Here is a 21214-nt window from a genome sequence, read left to right on the forward strand (position 1 = left end):
TGTGTGTGTGTGTGTGTGTGTGTATGTGTGTGTGTGAGATTCCTTGTATTTCATTTTCTCTTTGGCAGTAGACAGTTTCTCCTGCCCTAGGCAACTGTGCATTAATATTCCTTGACTATAAATCCTGACTAAAGTTGGATCCTCAACAAATTTTTAACTCTCATGTTCATTATTAAACTATAATATATAATAAATAATATATGTAATATATAATAGGTCTATAATAACTGTTGACTTTGATTTAGTCACTTTTAATGAACTTATCCTCTCATTTCTATCTGCCTCTAAGTGTATCCTCTGATCCACAAATAAGAGCCACATAGTTATCCTTCATTTGGGAGGTAAAGTTAAAAATCAACTCAGTATCCAGAGAAATGAAAGTATTGAATTTAGTTCTAATCCTCTTCTTTCCTAGATCCTGATCCAAATACTCCACAATCTACCCTTAACATAAAAATTAATTAAAAACTCACTTTATTATAAAACCAAACAAAGGCAAACCAAGACTTCTGGGAATAGACTTATTAGAATAAACTAAGTATAGACAAACTTCAGTTCCCATGTAAATGTGCTCGCTTTCATATCTCTGGTTGAGGTAGGCACTTTCATATATCTCTGGTTGAGTGGTTTGCCAAGTCATGTGGGAAGTTTCTTGAAATTACATGCATGGGAAACATTTAATATAATGAAGGCAGAAAGATGGGGCGACCTATTTGTTACTGGCATCATAATGTTGAGTCAATAGATAGAGGATAAAATAAAGTTGTATGAGATGTTAATTGGCATGTTAGACTACCTTACAATTTAATTTATTTCATCAAATACTTAGTAAGTACCTACAGTTAGTACAAGACACTATTCCTTCCTAGGAAATTGTGGTTAACACAGGATAACAGTGAGTACGTGATTGAAAACTGAGAATCAAATAGCATACAGACATATAATTATCAGTGCAATATCTCAATTATACTTTTTAAGAGTAGGGAGAGGGAAGAGACTTTTTTTTCCTTTTGTAAAATCTGTTTTTGGCAATCTTCAATAAAACTAAAACAGTTGAGCATACAGAATTTCTTGTTTCTGCAAAGAGATAATTTGTTATATAAAAACTCGTTTGCTTATTTGGAGTAATTACTGCCTTAGATACAGTAGAGATTAACATTCGGGGATGAGATGGATAGAGGAAGAAGAAATGTTGTAATTCACTTTTGTATTTACTGTGTTAAATATAAAGTGGAAATTGATGAAAAATGTGTTGGAGTATATTGTGTGAACCTAAGTGATGAACTGTGGTTTATTTGCCATCTGGCTTTTAAGCACTTTTGTTTCACGTCAGGAAAATAACACCTTCAGAACCATTATGTTTCAGACATCTGTTTATCAGACCTTTGTTTAAGTTTGTACTTTACCTAGTGTATAGAAATGTAAAATAGTCTATGCATATTGGCATAAATTCCTATGTCATACACAAAATCCCATTAGTCACAGTTCAGTTAGTTGCCTCTTTGGCAAGTGAAACACTAATTGTTTGATTCAACTTTTTAAAAATTGTTTTTGAGCATCTACAAAAGGAAGTGACAGTCACCAAGAGAGTAGCATGAGTTGTTCTATTAACAGTTGGCTAACCACCTTGATCATAGATTTTAAAGTCCCAAGAGAGTTCTAAGCACACTAAATCAGAACTGAGGTCTTGATTACCTTTAGTTTATTCTAAGTAACCTATTCCTGGAAGTTTTGGAATACAAAGATTGACCTTGATGTCTTTATAACCAAGTGAATTCTTCATTAAGTACAGCCTTGACAAATCAACTTTTATTTTTGGAAACACATTAGAAAGCATATTACCCTATAATCAAATTGTATTTGGATTTCAGCAAAGCAAAGGACAAAATGGATATAAAAGTGGATAGTAACTTTGTATTTGATTAATTTTGTTTATGGTGTTAATTGATAGAATTGTGTCCATTTGAAGGACAATCTCCAGGTGGCATGTACATGTACCACAGAGTACTAACCCTTTTGTTTTTGTTTTTGTTTTTTTTACAATGTGAAGAATTTGATTTAGTTCATTGATGAAATAATCAAGTAAAGAAAGTAGAAGATCTGCTTGTGATACCTTTGAATTGTATAAAATGGTTAGGAATTGCTAATCCACTAGAGTTCAGATTCAGAAAATCAGTCAGGCTATAACATTTTATTAAAACTATCAAGATTTGGAAGGACCCTCAGAAACCTCAAACATCTTCATTTTACACTTAAGAAGGGAAGGAAATGAAATTCATAGCTGTGATGACTTACTCAAAGTCTCAAGGTTAAGGCATCAAGGGGGAATTTGAACCAAGGTTCTCTAATTATAGAAACCAGGGCTCATTGATCTTTGCCATGATAGAGAGATAATTTTAAGTCCTGCATTTAAATGAAAAAAAGTCAACAACACACCTAATGTATTCAGGTGAAGAAGGTAGAGAAAGTGAATAAAACAGTTAATATTTAAAGGACTAAAAATGCAACCAGTCAAATTATTTTAAATATTTTAATTCTAATAATTTTAATTTAACAATAAATTTAGTATCAAATATGCAACAATTTATCATATAATTTATTAATAATTATATTGATTATTATATGTTATAATGTGTTAGCAAAAACTTATGGCTCATTATTATATATTATATTAATTATATATTATATCTTAAAATATATAAATATAACAATAAATTTCTAAGAATTTATTAATGATAATAAATTTAAATTATTTGATGCCGACCCAAATATAAGTTGCCATCGTACTACAACTTCCAAAAGAACTGATGAAACATTGGACCAAATTAAAAAAAAACAACCTCCAAACAGAATATAATACCTCCAGTTGTCAGACCAAATATGTCATTTTGAATTCATGGATTCCATTTCTTACATCTGCCTCTTAGATTCCTTATTTTCTTTCAAGCTCGGCTCTATGACTAACTTCCTCATTAAGCCTGTCTGATCTCCCAGATGCTAATGCCGCCCCCTCCATAAAAATATTTTGTGTATTCCTGTTGGTTGGTGCCATTAAAATGTAAATTTCTTGAAGACAAGATCTCTTTGACATTGTTTTTTTGTAGTTACAGTGTCTGCCACACAGAAAGGTAAGTATGAATGATGGTGATGATGATGATGATGATGTTTGTCCTTCACTCTTGAAGAAGACCACAACATCAGGGAGGTGATACCATGACAAGCACATGAGTTGGATATGAGCGAGGGGATGCTGTGCTAAGTCACCAGCCTCATTTTCTCCTCTAGAGCCAGCTCAGTTCAATGCCCAGATATGAATCAGGATGACTAGAAATGGTCTGGAGACCTGTACCTTTTCAAAATTAGATCTTTCCCAGGACATAGTTTGACTGAGGCAGCACTCATTCAGTCATTTAGTGATGGGACCAAGCATTTTATTTGCCTACTGAATTAACAGCACCTTCCAGTCTTAGAGAATTGCATAGAACACTGTGAGAGGGGAAGCAATGTGCCCAGGGACATAGTCAGCCTGTGTCAGAGTGAGGATCTGAGCCCAAGATTTCTTTGTTTCATGATAATCTGTCTGTCCCCACACCATACTGTGTCTTCTAAGACTTTGCAAGTGCTTACTAATTGATAAATAAATTGTGCCTCTTGGAGCCTTAGAGAGTTGCAGATAAGTACCTTGCCCAGGGTCTAATAGCCAATATCTCAGAAGTATAACTTGTAGCTTAGTTTTCCTAATTCTGAATCTAGTCTCTATAGCTCCAGACTCCCAATGACATTCATTATTATTAAATATTTTTAAACCTTCATTTGGAAGCTGATTCTATGCCCTAGAATATTTTCTTTTTTCAACAGATCATTGCAGGTACATTCTTTTTTTTTTTTAGATTTTTTTTCAAGGCAATGGGGTTAAGTGGCTTGCCCAAGGACACACAGCTAGGTAATTACTAAGTGTCTGAGGTCGGATTTGAACCCAGGTATTCCTGACTCCAAAACCAGTAGTGCTCTATCCACTGCGCCACCTAGCCACCCCATCTTTTCTCACATTAACAAAATTGAGTAAGTTTCTATATGTCATAACTCTTGCTCTTCACTATTATTGCTATAGGGAGGCTTCTTTCACTCTCTCATTCAAGGCCTGTTCTATTAACAGACACCCTTGTGTTCCATGCCTGCTGAGAAGGTCAATGTTCCATGGTGGAAGTTGCTTGTTCTATATTAAGCTTGAGTTGAGGAAAGGGGAACCAAAAAGGTAGAGCAGATAATTTAATGGGGGGAAAAAGTTTCTCTCAATTAAGCTTTTCTACAAATTCCCAATTTCAAAATCCTTCAGATAACAAAACAACAATTTGTTGTATAAACAGAAACAGTGGGGATCACATCTCTCCGGCTCTCCGTCTGTCAGAGAATTTTGCTTGTTAGCATAGTACAAAACTTGGAGGATTCCTCTAAATTGTATAGGTTGAAATTACTTAATAAACTTAGTGCAATTTCTTTCCTGGGAGCTAGTGACAGTAAAAATTTTGCCAGTTTCACTCTTTGCTTTATTAGCATATTATGTTATGGGCATGGTTTTCAGAGTGTATTTATCCATGTTTTCTAAATAGATTGTTTCCTAGTCATCACATCTAAGCAAAAGTCTTTTAACTGCAGTCAAGAAAAGGCTTCTCAGATATATGTTCAAATCATTCAGTTAACAGTTTATTCACTTCAGATATCCAAATCAGTTTGCCATGATCACCTTGCCCCTCAAAAGAAAGAAATATTGGCAGACAGAAGGTTAATCATCCATATTAGAAAGAATTTCACAAATGCCTCAAGGCATCCTCACACACTAGGGAGGAAAATGGTGTCTTTGGACAGACTGTGAGATGGTTTCTACCTAAGGAACATGCTGGTTTCCCAACATGTTATTAATAGCTGAGGGCTATATGTTTACTCCCTCACCCTCTTGGGTGAGATTAGATTGCTGTTTCCTGAAAATGAGGTCAATGGTCATTTATTTTTTCTTTGGTGACAGAGTCCTATAGATGACTGCATATCCAAGATAAAGTTGGGTAGGGCAGGGTTAAGGTCTTCTGGAATGCTCAGCTCATCCTATGTAGTATTCTGAAGAATCCTATGACCTAGACCTGGGTGCAGAAGAAACAGAGAGAGAGAGAGAGAGAGAGAGAGAGAGAGTAATAAAAATCAGCACAACTCTACCTACTATTTAATTTTGAAAGAAACTGTTTGGTTTTACATAAAAATATGCCACCTAGGATTTTAAAGTGGAGTTAATGAGTTTAATAGTGCATCAGTGAAAATGCTCTTACATCCCAGCAGAAGGTACTCATCCTAGCAGCAAAACAATAAAAAGATTTATTAACCAAAAGAATATACATTGTCATGTGGTGCACAAGAATTAAATATTTATATCTGTTCACTGGGGTAATAAAATTGTATTCAATTATGTCACACATACTACCTAATGATTGTTGAAAACTCTGTAATAACACTGAAACTCATAAAAATACAGTATAAACAATACCAAGAAAAATTATGGGAAAATAGCCTCTGGCCTATGAAAGTTGCTTTATTTTAAAATAATTTGAAATAGCAGTATGTGCAGTAAAGCAAAAAAAATTGCTTACATAACATAGTCCAAACTCCACAAACTTCCTGTCTCTCTGTCTCTGTCTCTCTGTCTGTCTCCCTCCTCTTCACTCTCTTCCTCTATCTTCCTTTTTTTCTCCACTCCTCTCTTTTCTCTACACTCCCCTCCTTTTTCTCCCTCTCCCTCATCATCTCCTCACTTTATCCCTCTCCCCATTTCTTCCACTTCTCCCCCCCCACTATCTTTCTATCTCTGTATAATTGAAGGAAAAGAAGAAAGGGAGGGGTAGGTAATACTATCTTGTTATGACTAACATCTGCTTCTCAGTGCACATCCACCCCCACCTCCCATTCACTTTGTCTTATTGTTTCTAGTTTTAGTATTGCTCTGCATAGAAGCAAATTACCATATTATTGCTGGATTCATTATTGTGTATTCCAGAAAATGCTACCTCAGAGAAGCATTTCTCAGGTGGGTGCAATGTTTGAATCAAGGATGTAGAACTAGACAGAACATCAGGCTAGCTGCCCTAATTCTTTCATTTTGTAGATAAGGAAACTGAGGACCAAGGAGTTCAAATGACTTGCCCAAGTACATACAATTGCTAAGCACAAAGATTTGAACCTCAATTCTCAAACTCCAGAGATCTTACTTTTTTCCAGTGTACCACACTGCTTTCCTAAAGGAGATAAATAGAGCCCTAGCCTTGCAACTGAGATGACCTGGGATCAAATCCTGCCTCTAACACATACTGTTTATATCTCTCTTGGCAACTCACTTGTATTCTCCGTATTCCAGGCAACTCTTTAAAGATGTCTGAGACACATTAAGGTCCTTCATGCTCTTGAGAGCAACCCAATCCAGACTATAAGTGGGAAATATTTAATAAAATAAAATTTGAAAATCATAAAACCTAGATAATATTCCATTTTAAAACTAAGTCACAATGTAACCCAGAGGAATCTTTATATACAGATTAGTGTACTTTGTTTCTGTTTGAGTTGGATGCTGTTGTTCTAAAAATATATATTGTAGAATGAGTGGATACCTGCCTTAGTAGAAGGAACTTCATCACATGTCATTCCCTTATACCAAAGAAATCATAAGCCTAGTAGTCCCCAAACCCTTTGCTATGCGACAATTAGGGGTTTACTATCCATGGTATCTCCAGTCCTTTAAAAGCATGCAGGAAACAGAAGCTTATTTGACTTAAAAAATCAACAAACACTTATGAAATATCGCCTGAGTGTAAAACATCATGCTAGGTAATGAGTGGGAATAAAAAAACAAACATGAAAAATGGTCCCTTCCCTCAAGGTACTTATGTTCTATTGGGAGACATACCATGCATGGAAAGAGTTAAGCAAATACATCATAATTTGAGGAGGAAGGGAGCAGTTAACAACTGAGAGAGTATTGAAACACTTCTCATAGGTACTTGAGCTCAACCTAAAAACAAATTAGGAATCTTAGATAAGAAAGAAGGGAAGGGAGAAGTCCCTTCTGGTCCCACAGTGTCAACCAGTGCAAAGGAATAGCAACAAAAGATGGAATGCCAAGTTTGGGGAGTGGTAAGTAGGTCACTTTGGCTGGAAAACAGATTGTGCTAAGGCAAGCAATATGGAATAAGTCTGGAAGCCTAGACTAGAACCAGATCTTGGAGGGTTTGAAATGATTGACTGAGGAATTTCAGTTTTATCTCAGGATAGGTAGTCATATTACCACACTTCAGTCATTGCATTCATCTTCAGTCATGCCAATCAACTATTCTTTAAGATTGGTATTTATGTATTAAGCACCTAATATGCCAGCCACCATGCTGGGCTTTGGGGATAGAAAGCCAAAAAATGAAATAACTTTTCCAAGAGTTTATATTGTGCTGTGGGAGATACTATCTACATATCAAAATAGAGAATAAATGTATAAAAAAGAAATACATTATCATCTATGCACAAAGCATTATAATAAGTATAAGGAAGGGAGGAAGAACTCTAGCAGTCTAAGAATCAGGAAAGCAGTGAAAGTGATCTCTGAGATGTATATTAACAGGGATTCTAATAAAACAGAGATGATACATTCAGAGGAAAAAACTATGAATTCTGAATGCAGAGCAAAACATACCTTATGTTCTCATTTTAAAAACTTTTTTATATTTTTCCTTTCTTTCTCAAGTTTTATTTCCATTTAGTTCTAATTCCGCACAGCAGAACTAATATGGAAATATGTTTAAACATGATTGCACATGCATACTTTTACTAGATTGTTCTCCACCATGGGGAGGAGGGAGGGAAAGGAGGGTGGTAGATAAATGTGGAACTCATAAATTTGCAAATGGATGAATGTTGGAAAATATCTTTGCTTGTAATCAGAAAAATTAAATAATATGTCAATAAAAAATAAAACTGAAGTGAGGATATCAAGTGTTTGGGATGGCTAATGCAAAAAGAGGCAAGCGGGGACATAGAGTGTAAAGTCCAGTATAGGCTGCTTTCTTTTTTGACCCTGGATCCGAAGTTTTCATTCTTCCACTATCAAATTAACCTCCCTGTAATACTGGACACAAGGGAAATTAATAATAAAATAATAATCTCACTTAAAGATTTGCAAAGTTCTTTATAAATGCTATCTAATTTTATCCTCACTACAACCTGGGAAAGAAGAAGTTATTATCCTTGTTTTACAGAAGAGAAACTGAGAACCAACAGAGTGATTTGCACAAGGTCACCTAGCTTGTAAGGGTCTGAGGTTGGATTTTCTTCTTTCTGATTGCAGATCCAGCACTATCTACTATGCCACCTAGTTGTAAGAGAATGGAATGCAGGTTTAACACAGGGCCAGGAGGGAATAGGAAAAACGTGAAAGAGAAAAATTGAATTCCATTTGAAAATGTAAGGATTCTGATGCTATTCATTTTACACTGAGAGAAAAAGAGCAAAGTATATAATAGGATTTGTTTATAGTCTGTGGATTTTCCCTAAACTCTCATTTGGGAGGGACCTCAAAGGCTATATAGTGTAATCCAAACTTAATTTTATATAGATTATACAATAATTCTTTCTATGGCATTCTTATCAGGTAATCAGGTAGTCTCTGCTTTAAAGTCCTCCAGGTAAGCAGCAAGCAAGCATGTATTAAGCTACCATTATATGCCAAGCATTAGAGATTCAAAGACAAAATTGAAATACAGCCTGCTCTCAAGAAGCTTATATTTTATTTTTTAGTCTTTCTTTTAAAAAAATTGTTCCAAATTCTTTTTCATCCTCCAGCCTCTCCCCTATGCATTGAAAAGACAAGCAATATGATGTCCATACATGAAGTCTTTCAAAAATACTTCCATTTTTAACCATGTCACAAAAAATAAAAAGGCAAGGAAAATAAATAAAATTTAGTCCCATTTTTCATCATGAATACTTGGGAATTATTGTGGATCATTGTATTGATCAGAATAAGTCTTTCATAGTTGATTATCATTACAATATTGCTATTACTGTATACAAGATTCACCTGCTTCTATTTGCTTCACTTAGCATCAGTTCTTGTAAGTTCAACCAGGATTTTCTAAAATCATTCCCTTTGTCCTTTCTTCCTTTCTTCCTTTCTTCCTTCCTTCCTTCCTTCCTTTCTTTCTTTTTCTTTCTTTCTTTCCTTCCCTCCTTTCTTTCTTTCCTTTTTTCTTTCTTTCTCTCTCTCTCTTTCTCTCTTTTTTTCTTTCTTTCCTCCTCCTTCTTTCTTCTTTTCTTTTTCTTCCTTTCTCCTTCTTGCCCTAGATTACACAGTAAGTGTCCAAGGCTAAATTTGAACTCAGGCCCTCCATACATAACAAATTTAGTCCTTTTCCCTATCTCTCATATGTGTATATTAAACTTCTTGAAAACAGGGACAATTTCATTTCTGTTTTTATATCTCTAGTGACTAACACAATTCCCCTACAAATAGGTGCTTTTAAAATTTATTATTTATTAATAAATGCTTGTTGATTGATCTTGGATTGGTGGCATCCTCATGTTCTTAACCAGAAGGTCTATTTTCTTAACTTATTTTTGGTTATATAAGGAGGTGATTTTTTAATGCCCTGATATCTATTGCATACAATGAGCTAGTGTGGCCTTCTCAGTTCTGCTGCCCCTTTCCTACAGGCTAAGGATTTGGCCAGTCAGTGGTTAAGTCCACTGTTGAAGCTATTTTGTCTCATACACTAAGGCAGCATGCGTGCAAAACCACTTCCAATCCCTGCATGTGGCATAATTGTATTTTCTGTAAGGGCTGATCTATTAGCAGTATGCAGTTTTCAACTGTGTAACTTTTATAAGGAAAACACTAAGGGCCTCTCAGGGTGAAGGATATTATAATTAAAGATGATTTATGCTCACCACCTAATGTATATATTGTACTTTATGAGAATGTTCTACTTGACATGGCTAGAAACATTAAGCAAAAATATTATTGCAGAATGGTTAGAAAGCTGTCCTTTGTTTTATTTCTAATCTAGCCAGTGGTAAAATAGTTTGAATGAAATTTTTACATGCTGCTGTGAAAGAAATATGAACATAATAAATTCATTTCTGATTTCATGCCAGCTCATAATTTCCTGGCTAAAATATCTAGTCGAATTTGGCATGTTTATTCCTAAGAATATTTTGGGGGACCATGTTTTGAAACCCAGTTTCTGAAAGTTTAGTTACACCTTGGAACAAATGGTCCTAAGACTCTTCTGATTCTTCCAGTTCTCCAGATGTTGGTTGCATGAGAAACTGCTGGGATTCTTCTATCAAAAAGGACTCACTACAGTCAAGAGTCAGACTCTGCTCTCTCATTTAATAGGTGTTATTGGATCTTTGGGGGGAAGATTTGCCCTGATACTCCCATGTGAATGAATTACCTACTTTCATTAATTGACCTTCAACATCCTCCATAATCCCAGATACCTAATCAACTTTATCCCTACTCCAATTTCCAATACAATTCTTATATCTAGATAAGGGGCTCTCAGGAGTAATTCCTGACCCTATACCTTTGCTCCTGCTGCCTCTCTCTTACTGTTATTCATGCCCTTATTTATGCTTAAAGACTAAAGTCATATCATACTTTTTCTATGAAGCCTTCTTTGATTGTGCAAGATATTGCGATCTTTTCTTAAACTTTGAATCAAAATGTAATCTATACCATAACATTTGGTACTTAACTAAATACAATTGTTTTGGAGAATGGTATCAATATTTGAAATATTTGGTTTAATCCCTCTGGGGATCTCTAAATGCAGTTCCTTTTTAGGAAACTAAGAAGTTAAGTGACATGCTGGGTTCCCTAACCAGTATGAATCAAGGATGAGACTTGAACCTAGGTTGAATCTCTGTCCACTTTCATCAATCTATATTTAGTCCCTATTTGTTTATTGATCTATAAATATTAATCTTGTCCTGGCAACTAGATTCAAAGTTCTTAACTTCAAAGATGTTCTATTCTACTTTTCATTCTATTCTCTAAAACTCCAGGCTTAATACAAACTTATGTATTGAATGATACTTGGGATTGTCAATTAGGGAATCATTCCTCCAACATATATTTTATGGATGAGTGAAGGATTATTATGTTTCTATCTATAAAATCTATTATTTAACAACTATAAAATCTATGATGAATGTATCTTCCTCTCAAATAATCTTTTGATAAATATTACCCATTTACCTTTTCTACCAAAGATTCTTTTTGATAACTCAGTAACTAAATTCTGAAAGCAGTCAGTCAGTAAACATTTCTTAAGCACCTACTATGTACCATACAGTGTGCTAAGAAAAGCACACAGGATTCAAAGAAAGACAAAACAGTCCTTGCCCTCAAGGGGCTCACATTCTAATGAGGAAAAACAGTACATATAAGAACCTGAAAAGTATGAGAAAGAGCATTGGCACAAGGGTAAGATGAAGTCAAGAGAACAGTCTATGGAACAAGGAGAGATGATTGCCCTGGGTGCCCACCATAAATTGAAAGATTGGGAAGGAGCTCTCCATTCTCTGCTCTTTACCCTCTCCTATCTGAGAGAGGGAGAGGAGGTAGAAACATTATTTTATTTAACTAAAGCAATACTAAAGTGGGAGAAAGCACAGTACAGTAAAAATATCATTGGAATTTTGATCAAAAATCTTGACTTTGAACCCTACTTTTGCTACTAAACTATGTGACCTGTGGGTAAGTCTTAACTTCTTTGAACTTTAGGTTCCTTATGTGTAAAATTAGGAAAAAGGATAAGATGACTTTTAAAATCTATTCTAGGGGGGCGCGGCTAGATGGTGTAATGGATAGAGCACTGGCCTTGGAGTCAGGAGTAACTGAGTTCAAATCTGACCTCAGACACAATAATTACCTACCTGTGTGGCCTTGGGCAAGCCACTTAACCCCACTGCCTAGCAAAAACTAAAAAAAAAAAATCTATTCTAACTCCAAAGTTTTCATATATGGATCACCTTCATTACCATGAATTTTTATGCAGGTATATATTCATGCTTGTGCAGGTATATATTCATGCATGAATGCATTATTCAAGATAGGAAGCTGTTGTCTTTCCCAAAAAGCCCACCCTTCTCCCAGACTTCCCTATTTCTCTTGAAAGTACCACTATTTTTCCAGTCTCCCAGGCTTAAAATTTAAGCATTACCCCTGATTCCTCATTCTCCCTCACCTCACTTATATAGATGATTGCCAAATCTTGTCATTTCTATCTCAACGATATCATTTGCATACTTCATCCAATGCATGCTCTTCACTCACATAGCCCTCACCTTAGTTCAAACCTACTTCATATCTCATCTAATCCATTAAAAGGTCTTCTAATAGGACTTCCAGTTTCAATTCACTCTCTGCTCCAGTAATCCTCCACATAATTGCCAAAGGTGTTTTCATTAAGTCCAGATACTATCATGTTACTCCCCTACTGAATAAACTCCAGGGGCTCCCTATTGCCTAAGATGGAATATAAAACCATCTTTTACAGCCTGGCCCCAAACAATCTTTGCTGCCTCATTGGGCATTATTTCCCCTCCTGCATTCAGTGATCTAGCCAAACTGGCTTTCCCTCTTCCTCACAAATAACACTCTGATTCTCATCTTCATGCCTTTCTTTGTAAAATTGTAGGCACTCTACACACACACACACACACACACACACACACACACACACACTCACTCTCTCTCTCTCTCACACACACACACACTCTCTCTCTCTCACAAACACACACACACACACACACACACAAAGTGTGTTTGTGTATATATGTGTATGTATTTATAATATAAGTGGATGGATGGATGGATATATTTCCTTCCTTTTCCCCTCTTGCACAACTGGCTTCCCCTATACCTATTAATACACTCCTTCTTTTCCTATCTGGATGCCTCTCACTCTCCCTCCAAAGTAGCACCTTCTAATCCCAACTATTTTGTGTTTATTTGTATTTAAGTATATTTATATTTATTTATAATTATATACATATTTTTATTCTGTTTGTATTTATGTATGTACTTCTCTCCCCTGTTAGAATATAATTTTTGTATGTAGGCATTATTTCATTCATTGTAGCTAACATTGCCTCCTGGCACATGGTAGACTCAATAAATTGATCAACAAAAAATATAATTATACATTCATGCTCATGCATAGTCATCTACAAAATCTTTTTGAATTTTTGATAATGTTGGTGACCTTTTATATATCTCAGTATACATACTTTTAAGTATAAGCATTTGAATAGCCACTGAACTTGACTGAGTGAATTGCCTATTAATAATAATATTAACACCTAAGATTAAAGGTTTTTTTAGATGTCTCTGTCCCTAGACAGTTATATACATGGAAATACACACACACAAACATACACAGAATTCATACATGATATAGCCTTTAGTCAATAAATTTGGCTGATTGAAAAAGACTGCAGTCTTTATAAAGAATAAAGTTTCAGAACTTGCGATTATTTTGACTTCTGCTGTATTAAGTGGTTTAGAAACCATTGCCCTAACCTGTTCCATTTCCAGAAAACAGTATTCTTATCTCCTTGATTAAATCAGAAAAAAAGTGAATCAGTTCAAATGTTCTCTAGGAGAAGATCAAATATATGTCTCTGGTTCATCTAAGTATCATCTTCTCTTGAAATAAAAACTGGTAGATCTAACCGATGCTCCCTCACCTCTACTATGTCCTGCCATGGACAGTAAAATATTCCAACTCTAAGTCACCTTTCTTTAATATTATTTTGTCTTTCCTGAAATGGGAACTGCACATTTTGATGAATAGACTCTCTACTTTCACTCTAGCTTCTGCACACACCTCAGTATCCCATGCGGAAATATTTCATATTCTTAGAGCACTGTTCTTCCCTGAATCACAGCAGATATCCCTCTGCCTCTTAGAGCAACAGTGCCCCAGGGAACTCTTTATCCTCTTTCAGGAGTAGTGGAAAAATACCAATGCAGGGAAAACCGAATGTGTTATACAGAGAATGAGCCAGAAGGTCCCGGATGCCACTAGATGAGTATTTAATGAACAAATGCAGAGTGAATTAAACTGAAAAAACCAATCAAATAAAATGTTAATTATTTAAATTTTACCATGGTCCCCAATTTATAACATTCATGTTGCAATTCATATCCCTTGTCCCTAAGTCATTAATTAATAAAATAGTAACAAGGGACATAAAATGAGATTGTGAAATTGACTTCTAAATCCCACTCTTCTTAGTGGAAGTCTCTGTAGGTGTTTATTATTGAAAAATTGCTCACAGTAAGGAGGACAATGGTCTTTGGGGGGAAGGAGATTGTTCTGTAGCATCTGAATATGGGTAAATAAATAGAACAATGTCAGATTTATTATATGTCTAATAATTAAATATGTGCATTGATTCTTTTTCTGAGGCATGCCCTACTCTTTGTGACTCCATTTGAGGGTTGGATTTGGGTTTTTGGTTTGTTTGGTTTTTTTTGGCAAAGATACCAGAATAGTTTAACATTTCCTTCTCCAGTTCACTTTGCAAATGAGGAACTGAGGTAAACAGGGTTTAGTGACTTGCCTAGGATCACACAGCTACTGAATATCTGACAGATTTGAATTCAGAAAGATGACTCTTCCTGACTTCAGATTCAGGACTTTATCTAGTGCCACCTAGCTGCCTGTCTGCCTAGACGTCTGCCTAACTGTCTCTCTGTCTCGGTCTCTCTTTCTCCCTCTCCATACATACACACACACACACACACACACACACAAATATACACTTTTTTGCTCTTGTGGATAGCTAGTTGTATATCTATACATATATATATATAGTCTCCCAAGCATTTAAAATCTTATGAGATTCTGTAACAGTCATTAGTACAGTTAACTCTGTTCAACAGTCTACTCAATAAAAATGGGTCAGAGAGACTTGCCAAGGCTACAAAGGGTGTCCTTCATAACGTACAAAGAGAGAAGAAGATCCTGGTGAATGCCAGACTTTTTCAGGTGTCCCTCTTCCACTATGTCATCTATTAACTCTACAAATCTCTAAAATAGTAAAAGGCATCCAAAGTGGCATTCACTGTATAGAGTTTAGCTTCATCATCCATGGGAGAAAACAAAACAAAACTGTGGTGCTGAAAAATGAATATTATAACACTAAATTATAACACTTGTTTGGATATGTGACTCCCTAAGTTAAATGTATCAGTCTATGTCCTTTCAGCAGATAAAAGAGGCAATGAATTGGGCCCAGACTTTAATAGGAAAAGGAAGTTGGACTACAGTATGGTGGGAAAATACATTCCAAATTATATCCTTCTGCAATTATCAATATTTTTTGACACCAGAGTGTGACTGAAGATGATAATTTCTACCAATGGAGGGAATGTATAATCCATAATCAATTCAAGTACCAAAGTAGAAATGCATGTGTGTGTGTGTGTGTGTGTGTGTGTGTGTGTGTGTATTGCCTTTGTCTACAGTGAATGTCAATCAATCCATGTTTATTGAGAATCACTGATGTGCCTTGGTAGAGGCTAAAACACCCTTCCCCAGGTGGTGAAAGGTTCAGTTTTCTACAAACTATTTTTTCAGGCAAGGAAAACTATTATGGACATATATCCTACATGTTTTAGGGGGGGGAAGCATATCTTCACTTATGATTGCCAGAATCATATTAAATTTATTTGTTAGAGTCAAGCCGAGAAACAGTTCAGTTTTGTCTCTGTATTCTCAAACATAGTATCATAGACAAGGAAAGTATTTAATGAATGCTCATTCCTACTTCATTTAATAAATGCTTTTCCTAATTCAAGCTTGGACTCATAGAAAATTTAGAGCTGGAAAGGAATTATCTAAAGAATTATTTAGGAATTATCTAAGACCATGTCTTCATTTTATCAAAGATAAAAAGGAGTTCTAGAGAGGAAAAGTGGTTCTCCCAGAGTCACATAGTTAGGAAATTTTAGATATGGGACATTAATAATAAGTCACATTCACAGCCCATTTTCAAAGATGGCCTAGAAAAGTTGATAGAGAACCAGTCTTGGAGTGAGGAACCTCTTAAAACCTAATGGCTATGAGACTGGAACAAATCATTTAAATTCCCAAGTCACTAAGAAAGTCTCAAAGTCCTAAAAGTCGAAGAAGTCTAAGTTGTAAAACCAGAGCTAACACATTGGATAGAGCAATGTGTTCCCTATACCATTAAAATTCATTTCTACTTTTTAAAAAATATATTTAAATTATTGGAGCATTTTTCTTACCTACCTAATAAGTTGATATCAGCAATAATGGCAGCACTAATAACAATAACAACAAAAATAACTACACTAACAAAATATTTTCCTGACAGCAGCCTTATGAGGTTGACAATGCAAAGGCTACCATCCTTGTTTTATAAATGAACTTACAAAAAGTAAAGTGACTTGCTCAGAGAACTTAAGTTAGTAGCGGCAGAACAAGAATTCAGGTCTTCTGAATACTAAGTTTTTGCAAGACACCAGTTTTCTTAGAAGTCATCTCTTCTAACATTCATAGCCTCTCAGAGTTGGAAGGGATGAAAGACGTCCTTTAAGCCAACCAATACCTTGGTAGATATAGTCAGACTCTTCCATTTTACAGAAAGATCACAGGGTGATTTGATGACAAAACATAAAGTGCTTAATGAATAGATGTTGAACTGATTAGAAACCACATTTTATGACAAGTAATCTTAAAAGTACTTTCCAGAACCTTGTCTAATTTACTGAAGTATTTGATTACAAATATAAACAGTTAGCACATTTTTAATAGTTACTTTCATAGGCCTTCTGCTTTGAGTAAGTGCAATCTAGTGGTAAGAGAGCTCGTCTCAAAGCCAAAAAGATTTGGGGTCAGCTTCTGCCTCTGACACAAACTATTTGTGTGGCTGCTCTGGGCAAGCTATTTTACCTCCTTAGGTAATGTTATCAACTCTAAGGCTATTAGCTACAAAGAACATGGCAACCTCCATTGGTAGAAGGAAACCAGCAAAATCACAATCCAATTCTTATTCCTATCCCTATCTTTTTCAAAATTCATTTCCTAGGGTTTCTTTCACATTCAAGAATATGGTCTAATTCAAATATTTCAACTTTGCCCTCAAATGTATCATTTCTAAACAAAAATATTATTAAATCTTACCATGTCATTCCTTGGCAAAATCCATATAATACCAGTTATTGCTCTGATTGTGAAGCTAGATAGAAGGCTGGGTCTGAAGTCAGGAAGTCCAGAGTAAAATCTGGCCTCAGATACTTACTAGCTATATGATCCTGATTAAGTCATTTAACCCTGCTTACCTCAGTTTCCCTATCTATAAAATGAGCTGGAGAAGGAAATGGCAAATAATTCCAATATCTTTGCAAAGAAAACGCCAAATGAGCTCATGAAGATTTGGATATGACTGAACAATACACAATTGTTCTGATGGACTAATGGACATAGAGAGTGATAATGTAGACTTACAAAGGACCTGAAGAGCCAAAACCTAAAGCAAAGAAAAATTCTATTTATAATCCCTGAAAGATTTAGGGAATTGTAAAACTAGAAATGTTCAGCAAAAATTATTGGATGTATTCTCTTATGGAACAGTCTTAATGAGAGCTTCTATGAGAGACCCATGACCTTAATTTACATATTGCATTATTAGAAAAAAGAAGCATCTTGGCATAGAGGAAAGGGCACTGGTCCTAAGAGGCCAAAGGTCTGGATTCTCTTCAAAATTCAGCCACTAACTAGCTATATGACCTTGAGAAAAATCACCTCTATTCTCTATGCCTGAGTCTCTTCATATTCAGATACGAAGGGTATAGGCTAGATATCCTGATTCAAATACTATAATGTACATTTTATACTTTCAAGGATCAGGGTTGTAGAAGGGATAAAGGAAGGAGCTCTAGATTTAGTCAGAGGACCTAAACTCAGATACCAGATCTATCATTTGCTAGTCACATTATTATTGGGCAAATCACTCTTGGGGTCTCCATTTCCTCAATTAGAAAATGAGATGATGTGATTACCTCATCTCTGAGGCCCGTTACCACTCTATATCTATGACAGTATTCTTCCTTTGAAACTATAATTATATCTGATAGGGAAAAATGAGAGATAAGCATCATCAATGTGTTTTAATGCCAGATAGAAAGAATATTAAAGTGCCTTTTTTTCTCATAGTTTATTTACCAGAGAAATAGGTAGGGTCACTAGGTCACAAAGTGAATAGAACATTGCACCTGAAATTAGGAAGATCCAAGTTCAAATGCAACCTCAGATACTTACTAGCTATAAATCTCTTAACCTTGCTTGCCTCAGTTTCCTCAGCTATAAAATGAGCTAGAAAAGGAAATGGCAACCCAAATAGGGTCACAAAGAGTCAGACATAAATAAGTAAAATGACTAAACAACAAAAGGTAGTCTAGGGATAAGGACTTCACCGATGATTTCATGTTTGTAGGGAAACTTCCATAAGAAAATTCTGTCTAGTAATAAAGGCCGGTAACTTTGCAAATTATAGTTAAAGGAAATTCTAAGAGCAGTAAAAGTTAAATTACTTATCCAAGGTCACAGAGATACTATCAATGTCAGTCAGGACTTGAACTCGGGTTTTTCTACCTACTCTGCAATATAACCTTATAGGAATATGAACATGAAAAACATTTGCCACATATGAATCTTTTTGTTGTTGTTGTTTTTTAGTTTTTGAAGGGCAATGGGGTTAAGTGGCTTGCCCAAGGCCACACAGCTAGGTAATTATTAAGTGTCTGAGGCCGGATATGAACTCAGGTACTCCTGACTCCTGGGCCAGTGCTCCATCTACTGCACCACCTAGCAGCCCTGATATATGAATCTTAAAAGGGATCCTCCCTTGTCTTTCAGTTCTTTCTCTCCCATTCTTCCTCCTGTCCCCCCTACCTCTCTCCTTCTTTCATTCCTTTCCTTCCTCCTTCTTTCTCTTCCTTCTTTTCTTCCTATTTCCTTTCTTCTCTCCTTCCCTCCTTTTCTCCCTCCCTTACTTTCTTCTTTTCTCCTTTCTTCCCTTCTTTCTATTCCCCCTCCTCCTTCCCTCTCTCATTCTCTTCCTTCCTTTATCCCATCTTCCCTCCCTTCCTCCTCTCCCCCTCTTTTTTCCTTTCTCATTTCCTCTTTTTTTGCCTTCTTGGGGAGTTGGGATTATGGATGAAGAAAAATAATAAATAATTTCATAAACCTATCTCATTTCCTTTCTGTCCCAGAAAGCACAAAGGAATCTGAACAGATATTAAATTGTGCAACTCCCAACTTCTTAAATATATATATATGTATATATATATGTGTGTATATATATATATATATATATATATATAAAAAACATGAGTCAAAACTAAGACTTGAATATTTTTTTAATGACTTCACCAAATAGTATGTTAGTATGTCTAGGAATATCCTCCTCCCCACTTGTTGTATAATCTAGATAAAAGTTCAGGTTTAAGATAAAGGTAATAGCATTTGGAGCTCACTGATTGGTTGTAGAATTCCCTATGGCTTGTTTGTAAATACAAGCAAAAGCTTTAGAAGGCTCTGCCTTTGAAAGATAACATGGATGGTATGTTGAAGTGCTCTTGGAGAATGCCAGAACATTTTTTTAAAAACCTGCAGTACAAGAAGTTTGGAGGAACTCTGCTGCCAGAAGGGATGTTTCTGCATAATCAAATTAAAGGAGCACTTATCACTTACTCCTTTTTAACAATGGATAAAGTAAAGTATAAATCTCCTGAATTCCTATTTTAAATACTTCCTTTGGTCCCTTGAGTTCATAAAAGCAGCTCCACAAACTACAGCATTCCATTTCAGACTGATAAACACATACACAATCCCCCAAAAACTTAGGAATGCCTACGAAAGATTTCTGTCTTTTTTCTCTGTTTCCTGTCTCTCACTTTAGTCTCTTCTTCTCTGTGTCTTTGTCTTTGTCTCTCTCTCTCTCTCTCTCTCTCTCTCTCTCTCTCTCTCTCTCTCACACACACACACACACACACACACACACACAAACACAAAAATCTCTCTTGCCCTCTGTCTCTATTTTACTCTGTCTCCTGTCTTTCTATGGGTCTCTTTCTCTCCTTTCCTTCTCTCTCCTTTCTTATCCTTTTCCCCACTACTTTCTACTTTCTATATACAAGTTTTCTCCAAAGCATTCTGTTCTTTGCTGTGAAATGATTGGCCTTCTCAATCCTTGGTTCCTTCTGGCTATCTCTTGTTCTACTTTTTAAGTATCTTCTAATTTATCATCCATCCTTACAATTAACACTTGATAGTCTGATTAGCTAAAATCTGGATCCTTCCCCTTAGTCAAAGAGTTTAACTCTTCAAACCCATTTCTCCCAGATTTTTTGATTGAATCTTTTTAATAGATTATAATTACCTTACTTTCTTGTTTAAAGAAAATGAAATAATAGTTGGTCCCAGATTTCATCTTGGACTTTGTACATGTCTGAAGTTGATAGGGAAAAAAAGAGAGGACTTCGGTCCTTATCTTGAAATTAGCATATGCTAAATTTCTATAACTGTTTCCCATGCCTTGAATATCTCCCAATATCTCTGAACTATCCTAAATTACTTCTTTGGACATAAGACTTATGTATATTTCACTATTGAGCATTTAAATATGTGAAAAATAATTCTAAGATATTTTGTTGATTATGTAAATTGTCTTCATTTTATTTATTTTACCTATATTCTTTCTGTATTGAAGAACATACAAGGCATTGTTGGTAAATATTTGTAATCAGCTCAAAGGGCAATAAAAGCAGTTTTCCTAACTCCATGGAATTTAAAGTGTAATAGAGGAGATAACATACACTCAAATAATCATAATGTTAGGTAGAATATAAAAGTGTCTTGGGTGGAGTACTATGATCATTCATGTCAAACATCTTTACTTGTGATCAAACAAAATCCAGAGGAATTGTTAAGTTGCCAAATATAAACACATCTAAAACAAAAGCAATAACTTATAAGGGTGTTAGGAAAAATTTGGCTTTGGAAGGCTATAGAAACCAAGTGTCTGGCTCCCTATTTTTTTGCATAATTTTCCTTTCTAAATTTCTTTAATCACAAAATGAACCAGAAGC

At 35.3% G+C, this 21214-nt stretch overlaps 1 long non-coding RNA gene across 1 annotated transcript in view; it reads right to left on the reverse strand.

The window, feature by feature from the left end:
• Nucleotides 1–2769: 2769 nt before the first annotated feature.
• The window catches only part of LOC141495231 (uncharacterized), a 112856-nt gene continuing 94411 nt past the window's right edge, over nucleotides 2770–21214 (reverse strand). The window contains exon 4 of the long non-coding RNA XR_012470696.1: nucleotides 2770–5135. This is a non-coding gene — a long non-coding RNA (uncharacterized LOC141495231). The remainder of the gene's footprint in view (nucleotides 5136–21214) is intronic.

This window comes from Macrotis lagotis, chromosome 8 (assembly GCF_037893015.1).
Source record: "Macrotis lagotis isolate mMagLag1 chromosome 8, bilby.v1.9.chrom.fasta, whole genome shotgun sequence".
Taxonomy (NCBI): Eukaryota; Metazoa; Chordata; class Mammalia; order Peramelemorphia; family Peramelidae; genus Macrotis; species Macrotis lagotis.